The following is a 12,243-nucleotide window of genomic DNA, read 5'->3' on the forward strand; positions in this document are numbered from 1 at the left end:
GCATGACCTTTCCAAAGAAAAACGGACAGGATGTTTATTGAGCACTTACAGTGTGCTAGACACATGAAGTCTTTACAAGGACCAGCAAATGCTCACCCCATTCTGACCCCCGACTTCTAAATCTTCAACCATTTCTGATGAACACTTCGCTACGATGACGCTGCTTCTTTAACTTCGATCGTTACCCTGAATATCAATCACTGCCTCCTGCCCCACTTTAATGCCTTTAGGGACAGCTGGGCGGTGTCAGGATCTGTTCCTACGCCAAGTAGGAACATCTGCTAATTAGAGACCTCCCCCGATCCTGGACCACTGGGCCCATTTCAGCTGCATCCATGGGTCTTCCTGCAGCCCCACTCACCACTCTAATTTTCTCTGACCATGTTAGAACTGTGCAAAAGGACTTCAAAAAAAAAAACACTGAATGAGGCTCTAAATGTCCCTCCCGTGAAAAAAGTGAATGGTTGCTATGGGTTTTACCCCATCAGTCCTAGGTACCAAATTTATTTCCTGATTCTCATTGGGGTTTAAAATAGAACTTGAAAATCACAGCCTTTTCACAAAAGGTTCTTAACCACAGCAAGATTATAACAGTTATTTCAAACCTGATTTTAGTGGCAGAATCTTTTTCTCCTTCAAATGCAATGGAAAAGCAATCAGATAAAAGCACCTGTTAATGCGGTGAGGGCTGCACAACTCTATGAATATATCAAAAGCTATCAAATTATACCCTTCGGGTGAGTTGTTTGGTACGTGAATTATACTTCAACAAAGCTGTTTAAAAAAAAAATGCACTTGTGCGGGGAACGACGCAGGAGCCAGAGCCCTGCTGTCTCTTGCTTCCCAGCTGCCCTCCCCCAACTCACCCACCTCCACACCCAGGGCCCTACAAGGGAGTTTGAGAACCATTCCTTTAAAAGACCTGTCAGACTTTCTATCACAAGAGAACAGTGGCTAAAAGACTGACGAAAGTACACTTGCACCTCACAGTTGAGCCTGTACGTCCAGCATCCGGCAACTCTGTTAACAAATGGATCCCAACTTATACCTTCAAATGAGCACTGCTTCAGTCCCTTTAGTCACCACTCCTATCCAGGGGCCAGTACTTCATGTCCCGAGGTGATCTATCCTCCTGGGGACACTCACCTCCCTGCCCTGGGGGGGACTCACCAGCCTCACAAGCTCTCTGGCGTTTCTGGCTAAAACAACACACAACCCTGGTTGATCCCACCCAGGATTTAATATATTTAGGACCCCAAATAAATGTTTTCTGTTTCCAAAACTCAAACTCCCCATGGCCTCCCCCTGGGGGTGTTTGCAAGGACACCCACAGACCCTGAAAGCAGCTCACCAGAATCTACACTTGGTGAGAGGCCAAGGCCAGGACTTCTGCCCTGAACCTCCAGGGTGGCTGAGGTCACAATGAGAGACAGCATGTGGGCCCATCTGACTGTGGCCCTGTAGTTGTTCCCTCCTGAGGCAACAAAGAGGGTGAAGCCTTCATGTGGACAAACCCCAATCCCGGATATAAAGCATCAAGCCTGGGTGGCTCTGGGCCGTTGATCCAGGCTGGCGAGTTCCTTGCCTGGGGTGTCTGAGAGGTGTCATAGTCTATTCTCTCATATCCTCGACCTTGGGGGTGTCCTCGGCAATGCGCGTCTGATGGCTCAACAGCAACCGTCCTCCTCCCCGCCCAAAGGAAAACAACCTAAGCCAAATCCAAGTCACAGTCTCTCTACCCCTCACCCTGGACAGGTTCTGCTGTCTGGCCAAGCTCCCCAGGGATGAGCATGGAAGGCACCCACATTCAGCTACAAACACTGGCCAGTATTTCCAAAATATACCCCACCCGGGTGGAATGTCAGCGTTCCCTCGGAGCAACCTCCCCTGGGCAGCTTCCAACCTTTGCTCCACACCTCCAGGAACCAGGAACTTCTAACTGCTCAAAACCATCCATGCCCTTAGGATTCCCGCGACATGCCCTGAGGACAGGCTTGGTAATTTCTAACATGCAAGCAGAAAATCGAAACTCAAGGGCACAAGGTTATTAAGTGGTGATGACAAGATACGAAATGAGATCTGTGCCTCTAAAGCTCTTTCTTATGCCTTACAGTGTCATCCCCACGTCTACATACTGATTCTAGTTGCAACCCGTGTATCCACGCAGAACAAGTTGACTCTTGGCATGTGCCAGCTTCTTAGCTACCTGAGGACGGCTGGCTGCTTCTGGCTCACCAGCCTGTGGATTTCAGAACCCTCTCACTAACTCAGTCGTTCCCAACTGGATTTATTCTACTTTACAATGACCCTCTTATAAGGGGATCCTTTTAATTTGGGCAAGGTGAGTGGGGTGTGTGGATGGAGACTGGATCACAGAATGTGGAGAAGGTTCAGAGCAATGTCTCCTTTTGGGTGTCCCTGTTCCGCCAAAAGGTAATCATCCTGGGGCTTTCCTTCATGCCTTCCTGTCCCTTCTGTCACGCTACCACCTTCTTTTGAGGCTAATACCACCTTTGGAAGGGCTCCATTTCCTTTACACGAACATCTTCAAGTGTTCCTGCCCAGCAGATGGCCTTTGGGGCCTTTCAGAGTTCTATTAGGAGAGTTCTGCTTTTCTTGCTGCCTGAAGATGCTTCTCTGTGGGACCACATCAGCAGCATGTGCAGAGAAAGGGCACACGGCACTCTGGAGGCAGACAGAGCCAGGTTAGAACCTCGAGCTCGGCGACCATGGACCAAGTTACTTAATCTCTCTGAGACTCAGTTTCCTCATCTGTAAATTGGGACTAATTACCCGGGGATGTTGTGAGGCTAAGTACAATCCCCAGCGCATGGTAGATGCTCAAAACAAAATGGTGGTCAGGAACTTCCCTGGTGGTCCAGTGGTAGAGAATCCTCCTTGCAATGCAGGGGATGCGGGTTCGATTCCTGGTTGGGGAACTAGGATCCCACATGTCGCAGGGTAACTAATCCTGTGCGCCGCAACTACTGAGCTCACACACCTCAACGAGAGAGCCCACGTGCCGCCAACTACAGAGCCCACACCCTCTGGAGCCCGCGGCCATGACTAGAGAGAGAAAAACCCACACGCCACAGCTAGAGAGAAACCTGAGCAGACCGCGCCGTAACAAAAAGATCCCTCTTGCCTCAACAAAGATCCCGTGTGCCACAACTAAGACCCAACGCAGCCAAAACACATAAGGAAAATAAATAAATTAAATAAATAAATATTAAAAGAAAATGGTGGGCTTCCCTGGTGGCACAGTGGTTAAGAATCCACCTGCCAATGCAGGGACATGGGTTCGAGCCCTGGTCGGGGAAGATCCCACATGCCGCAGAGCAACTAAGCCCGTGCGCCACAACTACTGGGCCCGTGCCCCAGAGCCCGCGAGCCACAACTCCTGAAGCCCGGGTGCCTAGAGCTCCGCAACAAGAGAAGCCACTGCAATGAGAAGACTGCGCACCGCAACGAAGAGCAGCCCCCACTCACCGCAACTAGAGAAAGCCCACTCCCAGCAACAAAGACCCAACGCAGCCAAAAATAAATAAACTTTAAAAAAAAAAGAAAATGGTAATGAAAATGGCTTTGTTACCTACTCATCTTCTGTCAGTTCACTCTGCTGCTTCCTCCCTCCTCCTGGAAAAGAGGAAGAGTTTCTTAACCTGTTTGCTGGTTCCTCCAGCTATGCGAGTGCTAAAATGGTCACCTGTTCTCATCCCCACCCGGCCCTCCGTCGCTCCGGCTCAGAGGCCATCTTCAGCCTCTCACTGTGGGCCTGGGATGCAGCCTTGCTGCCCGGGGGGAAACCACCCACCACTGATTTCTGAGCCTGGTGGTGTCTCTTGCTTTAGCAGCTCGGGAACCAGACTTGCCTCTTTGTTGCCCTGCATTTGGGCGTGGGTGGTGAGAACTTTCTTCTGGTGCCGGGCTGGGCCTGACCTTTAAGCACTTCCTGCCTCCAGGCTCTTGGGAGATTCTCCACCACACTTACTGACAGATGAGGTCACTAGAGCTGCCTCTTCACGCAATGGTGAGTCACAGCCTGGTTCAGAGTGGAAACAACTGCTTTTGCTAAGTTAAATCTCAGGCTTATAGACAGGTTTGATCTGTTGCGTGACAGCCCCCAGTCTGGTCATGCCTTTCTGTATCCACAGCCTTGTGTAGATGCCTCCCAAACCGACTCTAAGCTTGGACAAGGTATATGCTTTGGCCAATGGGACGATAGCAAAGAAGCTGCAAACAGAGGCATGAAAAGTACTTATGCATTAGGGCTTGTCCTCCTTAGCTGCTTTTAGAACACCAAGACCACCGTGTGAAGACGCCCAGGCGAGCTGCTGGACGATGAGAGACCACGTGGGGCCAAGGCAAGCAGTCCCGGCTGAGGCTCTCTTCGAACCACCAGCCTGCCAATCACCACACGTGTGAGCAAGGCCATCCGAGACCATCCAGCCCAGCCTTACCACCCGTAGATGGAGATCGGGAGAGTCAGCCCAGACTAAAAGAACTGCACGGCCAGCCCCCAGATCACAGCAAATAGGTAAAGGTTGCTGTTTTAAGCCACCAAGTTTGGGGAGCTTGAGACCTGTAAAGCAAAAGCTAACTGATCCAATAAAGAGAAAATACCTTGGGTTTTTACCAGGAAATTCTAAGCCAGGGTCTAGATCCCTATATCCTCACCTTTTTTTTTTGCAGGCACCACATACAAAAGCTCCATCTCATCTACCTTCTTCAATATGCTGAGGGCTTTTGGGGAAAGGAGCTATATTTAGTTCCAGATTTAAAATACCGAGGATATGTTGGGTTAACCAGATGGCTGGGATCATATGACTGCTGCACTGCTTTTAGTTTTTGGGCTACTGATGTCTCCACGTTATCTGTGGCTTTTCATTTGATGACACAGGCCTCCATCTAGGGACAGCCACCGTTTCCCCTTGATATGTTCTGGGTTTCTGCGCCCCTACCTTCTGACTCTCCCTTGGCGGACTGCAAACGGCAAACAATGGTCAGAATCTCATTACTGCCACTGTGCTAGGACCAGCCTGGTGGCACAAAGCCTAGCGGCCGGAGGGAGGGGGAAGCGGGCAGCACGTGAACACAGAACCTGGGATAAACACACACATGCCTTCTCTTGGAGCTAATTTTCCTAGAATACTCGGAAAGGAAGGTCACGTTCTGTTCTTCTTTTTTTTTAATGGCTAAAGAATAACGATATAATTACATGGCTTTGAAGTTTGCATTTGCAGCTGGAGCTAGGACCCCAATGTGAGAACCGGGTGCATGGCTCCGCCCTGGGGTGTTTCTTCACTTCTTCGGTGGAAAAGATCCGGGCAGCCCTGATACAGTGGAAAACATGAGGCTTCAGAGACCGGCATATCTGTGTCAATTCCCTGTTCTGCCGCTATTTTCTTCTGTGTCCTCCTGACAGCTTCACTTTGCTGAGTTTCAGGATCCTGATCTTTAAATAAGATTAGGGAGAAGAGCATAAAAGAGCAGGAGTAGGGCTTCCCTGGTGGGCAGTGGTTGAGAATCCATCTGCCAACGCAGGAGACACGGGTTTGAGCCCCGGTCTGGGAAGATCCCACATGCCGCGGAGCAACTAAGCCCGTGCGCCACAACTACCGAGCCTGTGCCCCAGAGCCCGCGAGCCACAACTACTGAAGCCCGTGCGCCTAGAGCCTGTGCTCCGCAACAAGAGAAGCCACCGCAGTGAGAAGCCCGCGCATCGCAAGGAAGAGTAGCCCCTGCTCGCCGCGACTAGAGAAAGCCCACGCCCAGCAACGAAGACCTAAGGCAGCCAAAAATAAACAAACAAATAAATAAATAAATTTATTTTAAAAATAAAATAAAGAGCAGGAGTAAATATCATAATACGCAGAGCACCTGGCGCAGAGTAGGGATGTGCTGTGTGTGACCCCCCCAGCTCTGGAGGAGTCACACAGACCTCTGCCCACCAACTAAACACAGAGTCACCCTTTCCCAGAGCTGCCGTTTCTGCCCCATGCTGTGTGGCTCCCCTTCCAAACCCTGGCCGCGGGCCACTACCTTATTCACGAGCCCAGCCCCATCCGGCAGGGCAGGCGGCCACGTTTGCAGCCCGTTCCTCGCCCACCCCACCACTGCAGCCTTCCTTAGGGCTGACTCAGCTGTGGTGTCCCACCCTGCCACAGGTTTTCCAGCCTGGAACGTGTGTCTTGGCTTCTGTTGGGCCCCATCCTAAGAAGACAGGATTACCAGCCAACGAACGGGCTCTCTCCGTCTCTCTGACCCAAGCTGCAGCCCCATTCTCCAGAGACCCTATCTCCTTTTCCATCCCTAGCGAGGAAGCTCTCAGCCACTCAAGAAATCAAGCATTCCTTGGGTCCCCTTCTGGTCCTATTCCTGCATATTCCCTCCACAGGAGCTCCGAGCACGCACACCCCTGGGATCTACTGCAGCTCCTCCAGATAACCCACAGAACTTGTCCAAGTCAGGCCAAGAGACAGCCAGGACTGGGCCCAGAGCAGAAACCCCACAGCCTGCTCACAGCCCAGAAAGCAAAGTCCACAGGAAGAGTCGCTGCCACACCAGCAGGGTGAGATGCTGCGGGATTGCAACCTACTTCAGTACACCTCCCACCTCTCCTCATCGTCAGACGTCTCTCAAGTCCCATCACCTTCCATGGAAGATGCTCTTGACTCAATATGACATCATGACCAAATCCAATCCCTATAAATACTTCAGTGGAAACCACTGTTTCATGTTGCAGGCCGAACGTATTAACAGTTACCCATGATCAAATGTCCACTGGGCCCAGCCTTAGTCCCCACTGCTAAACCCACATGGTAAAAATATCTTAAATCCAGAAACAGAATTATTACTCTGAATCCCTGATGAAGCAGAGAGAAAGAAAGAAAACAAGCAAGCAAACAGAAAACTCAGTTAACTTAATTCAACTTTACAACAGATTTGAATAGTGAAAGAAAATATTTTAGAATGTAATTTTGAAAAAAAGCACTAGTAAATAGGCAGTTCCCATTATTGTATTATGGTAAATACCATTTCTGAATTAAGAGGAAAAAGGAATACATCAAAGGCATTTTTACAAGCTGTCATTCTACCACCAGAGATTTCCAAAGCCCGAGCCCTGGCCTGATTTTCACCTTGTAAAAAAAAGCTGGAAATGCCACGTCTGGCGACTCCGGTCTCAGACTCCCCTTCAAAGTGTACAGGATTTAGGGTTTTAAACGTGACCATGACCGTTTGTTTGAAAGAAAAATACGCATTCAATTATCTCATATGTGTAGTTAAAATACCATTACCAGGAATAGAAAGACGGCATTAAAGAAAATGCTTTAGATGTATTCTATACTTTGGTATATTTTTTTTCGGTCTTAATCATTTTGGCCTAAGTAAATACAGCATTATAATTAACAAGAAACCCTCAAGTCTATAATTGTGAACTAAATATGAACCAAGCAAAGGTAAAAGCTACATCTTCCTAGTCCTCCCTCTCCAAGGTCACCTCAAAGTGGAGTTTAATTGCAAGATCAAAGACGCTTGGCTAAGAATAAACCAACCTTAAAGTCTGGGGAGTGAGAGCCTGATAGATTCCAGAACCTCCTGGAAAGCACCAAGGGGGCAGTGAGCTCCCAGCAGTCATTCACATTCCAGCTATTCACATTCCAGCTAACCTGCAGGCTGGGCTCTAAAGGCCAAAACCGATTCATTCATCCAGTCAATCAGTGGATTCAAAACAACATATTTCCCCAAAGTCAATATCTGTCGAGCAACCATCCAAAGTGCTGAGGACACAGGACACAGGACACAGTTTCTGCCGTCTTGAAGCTCACAGTCGAAATGTACTTATGAGAGAAAGCATATGAGATCTAGGAATTGCTTTAAAATATTCTGGAAGGGGGAGCGGCGGGGGAAGGTCAAGGAGGAATTAGTGAAACACGACTGGCCAACTGCTGACAATTGCTGAAGCTGGGTGATGAACCCTAAGGGCACATCATATGATCCTCTGTGCTTTTGTGTATGTTTGAGGTTAAAAAAAAAAATTTTTTTTAAGTGTTAAAAAAAAAAAAAAAAAAAGGAAGCTCACAGTCTGGTCGGTGGAGCAATGAGTAAGTAGAACCTTTGGCCTGTGAAACCAGTACCATGATGGGGAAGCAGAGCGGGGGAGGGGAGGGGACCCACCTAGGCCCAGAGCGGGTGGTACTGTTTCCTGTGCAGAAAGCTGGGCCCGGGCTGAGCTCAATCTTCAAGAGCAGATTGGAGCTGACGGGTTCACAACTGCATTTTAGGAAAACATGTGCGTTTTAGGGACGAACCAAAGAAACAGCACTAAGTAAGACTGTCCTGACTCTAGGAGGGTTTGCATCTCTGTGTGTGAGAGGAGACAGAGCAGGGAGGCGGACTGGTCCAGGCACCACCCCACAGCTGCACCTGCAGTGAGTCTGCTGCACCCGGGGACAGCCAGCCGGCTGCCCAGAGGCCCCACCAGGGCTGGGCCAGGGAGCAGTCACCTCATCTGCGTCCGCTCCTCCACGGGGAGCTTGCCTGTGGCTACAAGGGCCTCACTCCCCCCACCTAGGCCAGCCTATCAGTGGACCCCAAGGAATCCCACCACCAAGGGACTGGACTGCTCACCCACTGATGCCCACGCCCTTCCTGGAGTCCCCTCAGGACCCAAAGCCACTGACCTCCAGGCTGGAGCAAGAGGAGGGGTCTGATCTCAGGATCACCAAGCAGTGCCAGCTTGAGGGACAGGCCTACTTCGTGGACTGACCCTCATTTTCTAGGGCTGGGACTCTCTATCTCTTCCCAGCACCAGCCTCCTCTGGGAATACAGGACAGGAGCGGGCCCTGAGGCCCTGAGGCCTCCCTGCCCCTCTCAGCAGGGGTGACGCTTTAAGGGGTGCTTGAGAGCCACGCGACGTGCCTCCCCTGGAACATTCTGCGCTGTGCCTCACGCCAGCGCTCCCAGACGCCTCTCTCACCCACATTACTCTCCTGCTGAAGGACAGCCTGTCTCCTACCTTGGGCTGGGGAGGGGTGACGTAACACGAGGCAGCATCATGCCCAGATGTGATGGGGGGGGGGGAGCAATCAACACTGCAGATCACGCCCGCAGCCGGCCCTGGATAAGGGCAGCCTCAGGCCCAGTGCTCTCTGGCCCTGCTCTCCGGGCTCACAATGACCTGGCCACACCCCACGAGTCCCACTGCAGGTCCCCAGTCCTCCTTCCCAAGACGTGGAGTTAAGTATGTGGGCTCCGGGGTCAGCTGGCCAGGTCTAGAGCCCTTCTCTAACACTTCCTGAGCCACAGCTGCCCCATCGATGAAATGAGAACAATCCACCCCACAGCGCGTGTAAGGCTCACGGGGTTAATCCTTGTAAGGGACACAGCCCAGTTCCGGGCTCCTAATAAGCTCTCAGTAAGTGTCAGCAGTGACTTCTCTTATGGCTTTAATACCCACCACCCACACGTGGGGTCCTCACCCTGCTGCCGCCTTGTCTCTGTGCCCACCCTAGAGATAAATGCCTGCCCTGCGGAGAACAGACCAAGTCAGTCTGAAGAGGTTTTAAACACCACCTGGTTCAAGTCCCCTGTTTGACCAGAAGACAGGCCAAGGGCAGGTCACGACCACCACAAGGCCCCAGGCTGCTCAGGGGGCCTGGCCCTCCGGGCACGCACCCCTGCTTCACAACCAGAGAGTGGCTGCCAGCACCCTGCCTTGGTCACGTTCTTCCTCTTCCCCGTGGAGGGCACATATGTGGCAGACACTTCTTACTGGAAGAATCCTCTAGGTTTTAGCTGGACCCGTGGCCACCCAGCTAGGGAGAGCTATTTCCCAGACTCCTTTGCAATTAGCTGTCTTCGTGTGACCAGCTTCTGGTCAGTGAGTGTGATTGGAGGTAATACGTGCCACGCTGGGTCAGAAGGAGGCTGCCTACGCTACCCGACTCTGCCCTTCCTCCTCGCCCGCCCCCCACCCTGGCATGGTGCTGAGCCAGCTTTCTCGATGCCCATGGAGACAACAACCTTGTAGATGACAGAGAAGAACCCTGGATGACCCCAGGGGTCATCCATCTCCTTAACTGCCTACCAGCTCAAACTGTTTGGGGAGAGAAAAATCAATCTCACGATCTTTTAAAGCCATTGTTATTTCTGTAACAACCTATGTGGGAAAAGAATGTGAAAGAGAATGGATACATGTATATGTATAACTGAACCAGGCTGCTGTACACCCAAGACACACACAACATTATAAATCAACTCTACTCCAATAGAAAATAAAAATTAAATTTAAAAAGAAAAAAAAAAAAAAGTCATTGTCATTTCTGTTAAGGCAGCCAGAGCAATCCCCTAACTAGAACTCATCACTAGCTCTAAGGAACGTGGGTCCTCTCCATGCGGGCTCCCCCTGTGGGCTGTGATGAATGAGGACACACACGCTCCTGATTAACTGCATTAGGCTCACCACTGACCAGGCTGAACATCACTCTTAGACGTGATGTACAGGAGACGTGGCTGGGGTAACCTTTGTTCTGCCTGAGTTATATTTTTTGTTTTATCTCAAACAATTCGTGTATCTATGAAGATGGCTTGGCTGCAGGCGACAGAAAACGCTGCTAACGCACAGGGACCCATCAACTTTCTCACATGAGTCACAGTGCTAGGAACTGCCGCGTCAGAGTTGCTTAATTCAGCAACTCAAAGGCATCATCAGGAAGTCGGGATCCTTCCATCTCTGGGCTCTCCGCCATCCTCTGTGTTTGTCGTGTCCCTAGGATGGCTCCACGCGAGGATCACAGATGGTGACCGCTTTCCAGGCGTCACCCTTGGCAACACGCAGAGGCAGAAGGGATGGCCCTGCGCATTTCTACTGGATGCCCGGATGCCCTTCCCAGAGACCCTCCAGCGGACTTCCCCAAACGTCTAACAGCCAGAACTGTGTCACATGCCCATGCCCCAAACTGACCGCCAGCACCAGGAGTGGACCGCCGAGACCGGGGGAAGCATATCCGGATTCACCACCACCCCCACACCCCACACCCCCACCCCCCCACACCCCACCCCAACCCCCGGCGGAGGCCCGTGCGGGGAGGGAGACGGTGAACCAAATCGGAGTTCTGTTAGGACTGAGGGAGGGAGCGGGTGCCTGTGGCAACACACACAATTACTCTAAAAAAATCCTTCTCAAACCCAGTCATCTGATGACAGTACCAGCCCTTCTCAGATCCAGCAATCAGAGCACATGTCGTTATGATTATATGTTTAACGAGCATCAGTTTGCTTGGGTACAACCAGCAGGGCAGCATCCCTCAGACTACTGACTACATGTTCTACTGACAAGACCTCTTTTCCATATTTCACATGTGCTGAAATATGCGGCATGAGGTATTGAACTACCGTTTCTTTCCAAAAAGGATTTTGAGGCAGATAATCTGCAGACTTAGTATTTTTAAATCCCTGAAATAGTAAAGGGTTTTTTTTTTTGCCCTGCATTTGTGAGCTACACATGCCCACCACTCTTCCCTTTGAGGTTTTTTTCCAGCTCGACAAAGGATAAACTTGTCAGGGATACTGATCGTTTCTCAGGACCAGTAGAGACTGAAATAAATAATTCAGCAAGCCAGGATTTTCACTTTTATGTACTCTTCAGTGATTTTTTTTTTTTTCCTGACATTTAGGGAGAAGTCTGGGTGCCAGCCAACTTGGCTGCTTTGCTCTTTCTTAAGTTTTAGAAGCATCACATCTGAAACTGGCATTCTTATTTTAGAATGTCAAGAGCAATGATAAGTACCTCAACAAAAAAGGGAGAACACGCAGTTGGCATGCCTTACTCACCACAAAGCCACTTAAAAAAATACAGCTGATTCTTTTTATTTTGCAAGCAAACTGTGTCAATTAAAAGTTTCTTAAAATGTCAAGGAAAGCACAAAAGGATTAAATAGGCAGGGCTGTAAAACTGGAACTATAAGTTATGTACAATTGAAGATTTCAGTGATGAAGTCAAAATTTTAAAGGAAAAAAAAAAAAAAAAAAAAAAAAGCTCACACTGTCCTGAGAATCTCAGCTGTCCAAAGTGAATCAGGCACGCCTGAAAGTACAGGTTGCCAAGGCCACTTATGCTTTCTGAAAGCTGCATTTTTTCTATGTTAACAATACTACGTGGAAATAGAATTTTGCTCTGGGTGGATACATGAATGGAGCGCTCATCCATGCAATAGATTAAGGCTTTTCTCCCAGGGAGG

The 12,243-nt window shown here is 50.0% G+C and overlaps 1 protein-coding gene across 14 annotated transcripts in view; it reads right to left on the reverse strand.

Moving 5' to 3' along the window:
* PXYLP1 (2-phosphoxylose phosphatase 1) overlaps positions 1-12,243 on the reverse strand; it is a 66,845-nt gene that overhangs the window by 30,703 nt on the left and 23,899 nt on the right. For 4 of the 14 annotated variants that reach the window (XM_059063825.2, XM_067033636.1, XM_067033638.1 and 1 more), the window contains one exon: positions 2,512-2,685. The exons of 5 other annotated variants lie outside the window; for them this stretch is intronic. The gene's annotated coding sequence lies outside the window, so the exon portion shown is untranslated. Of the gene's footprint in view, positions 1-2,511; positions 2,686-3,592; positions 3,957-8,684; positions 8,864-12,243 lie in introns of those variants that run through there. 5 more of the 14 variants (XM_067033646.1, XM_067033645.1, XM_067033642.1 and 2 more) reach the window with 5 other exon arrangements.

Source organism: Kogia breviceps, chromosome 5 (genome assembly GCF_026419965.1).
Source record: "Kogia breviceps isolate mKogBre1 chromosome 5, mKogBre1 haplotype 1, whole genome shotgun sequence".
NCBI lineage: Eukaryota > Metazoa > Chordata > Mammalia > Artiodactyla > Physeteridae > Kogia > Kogia breviceps.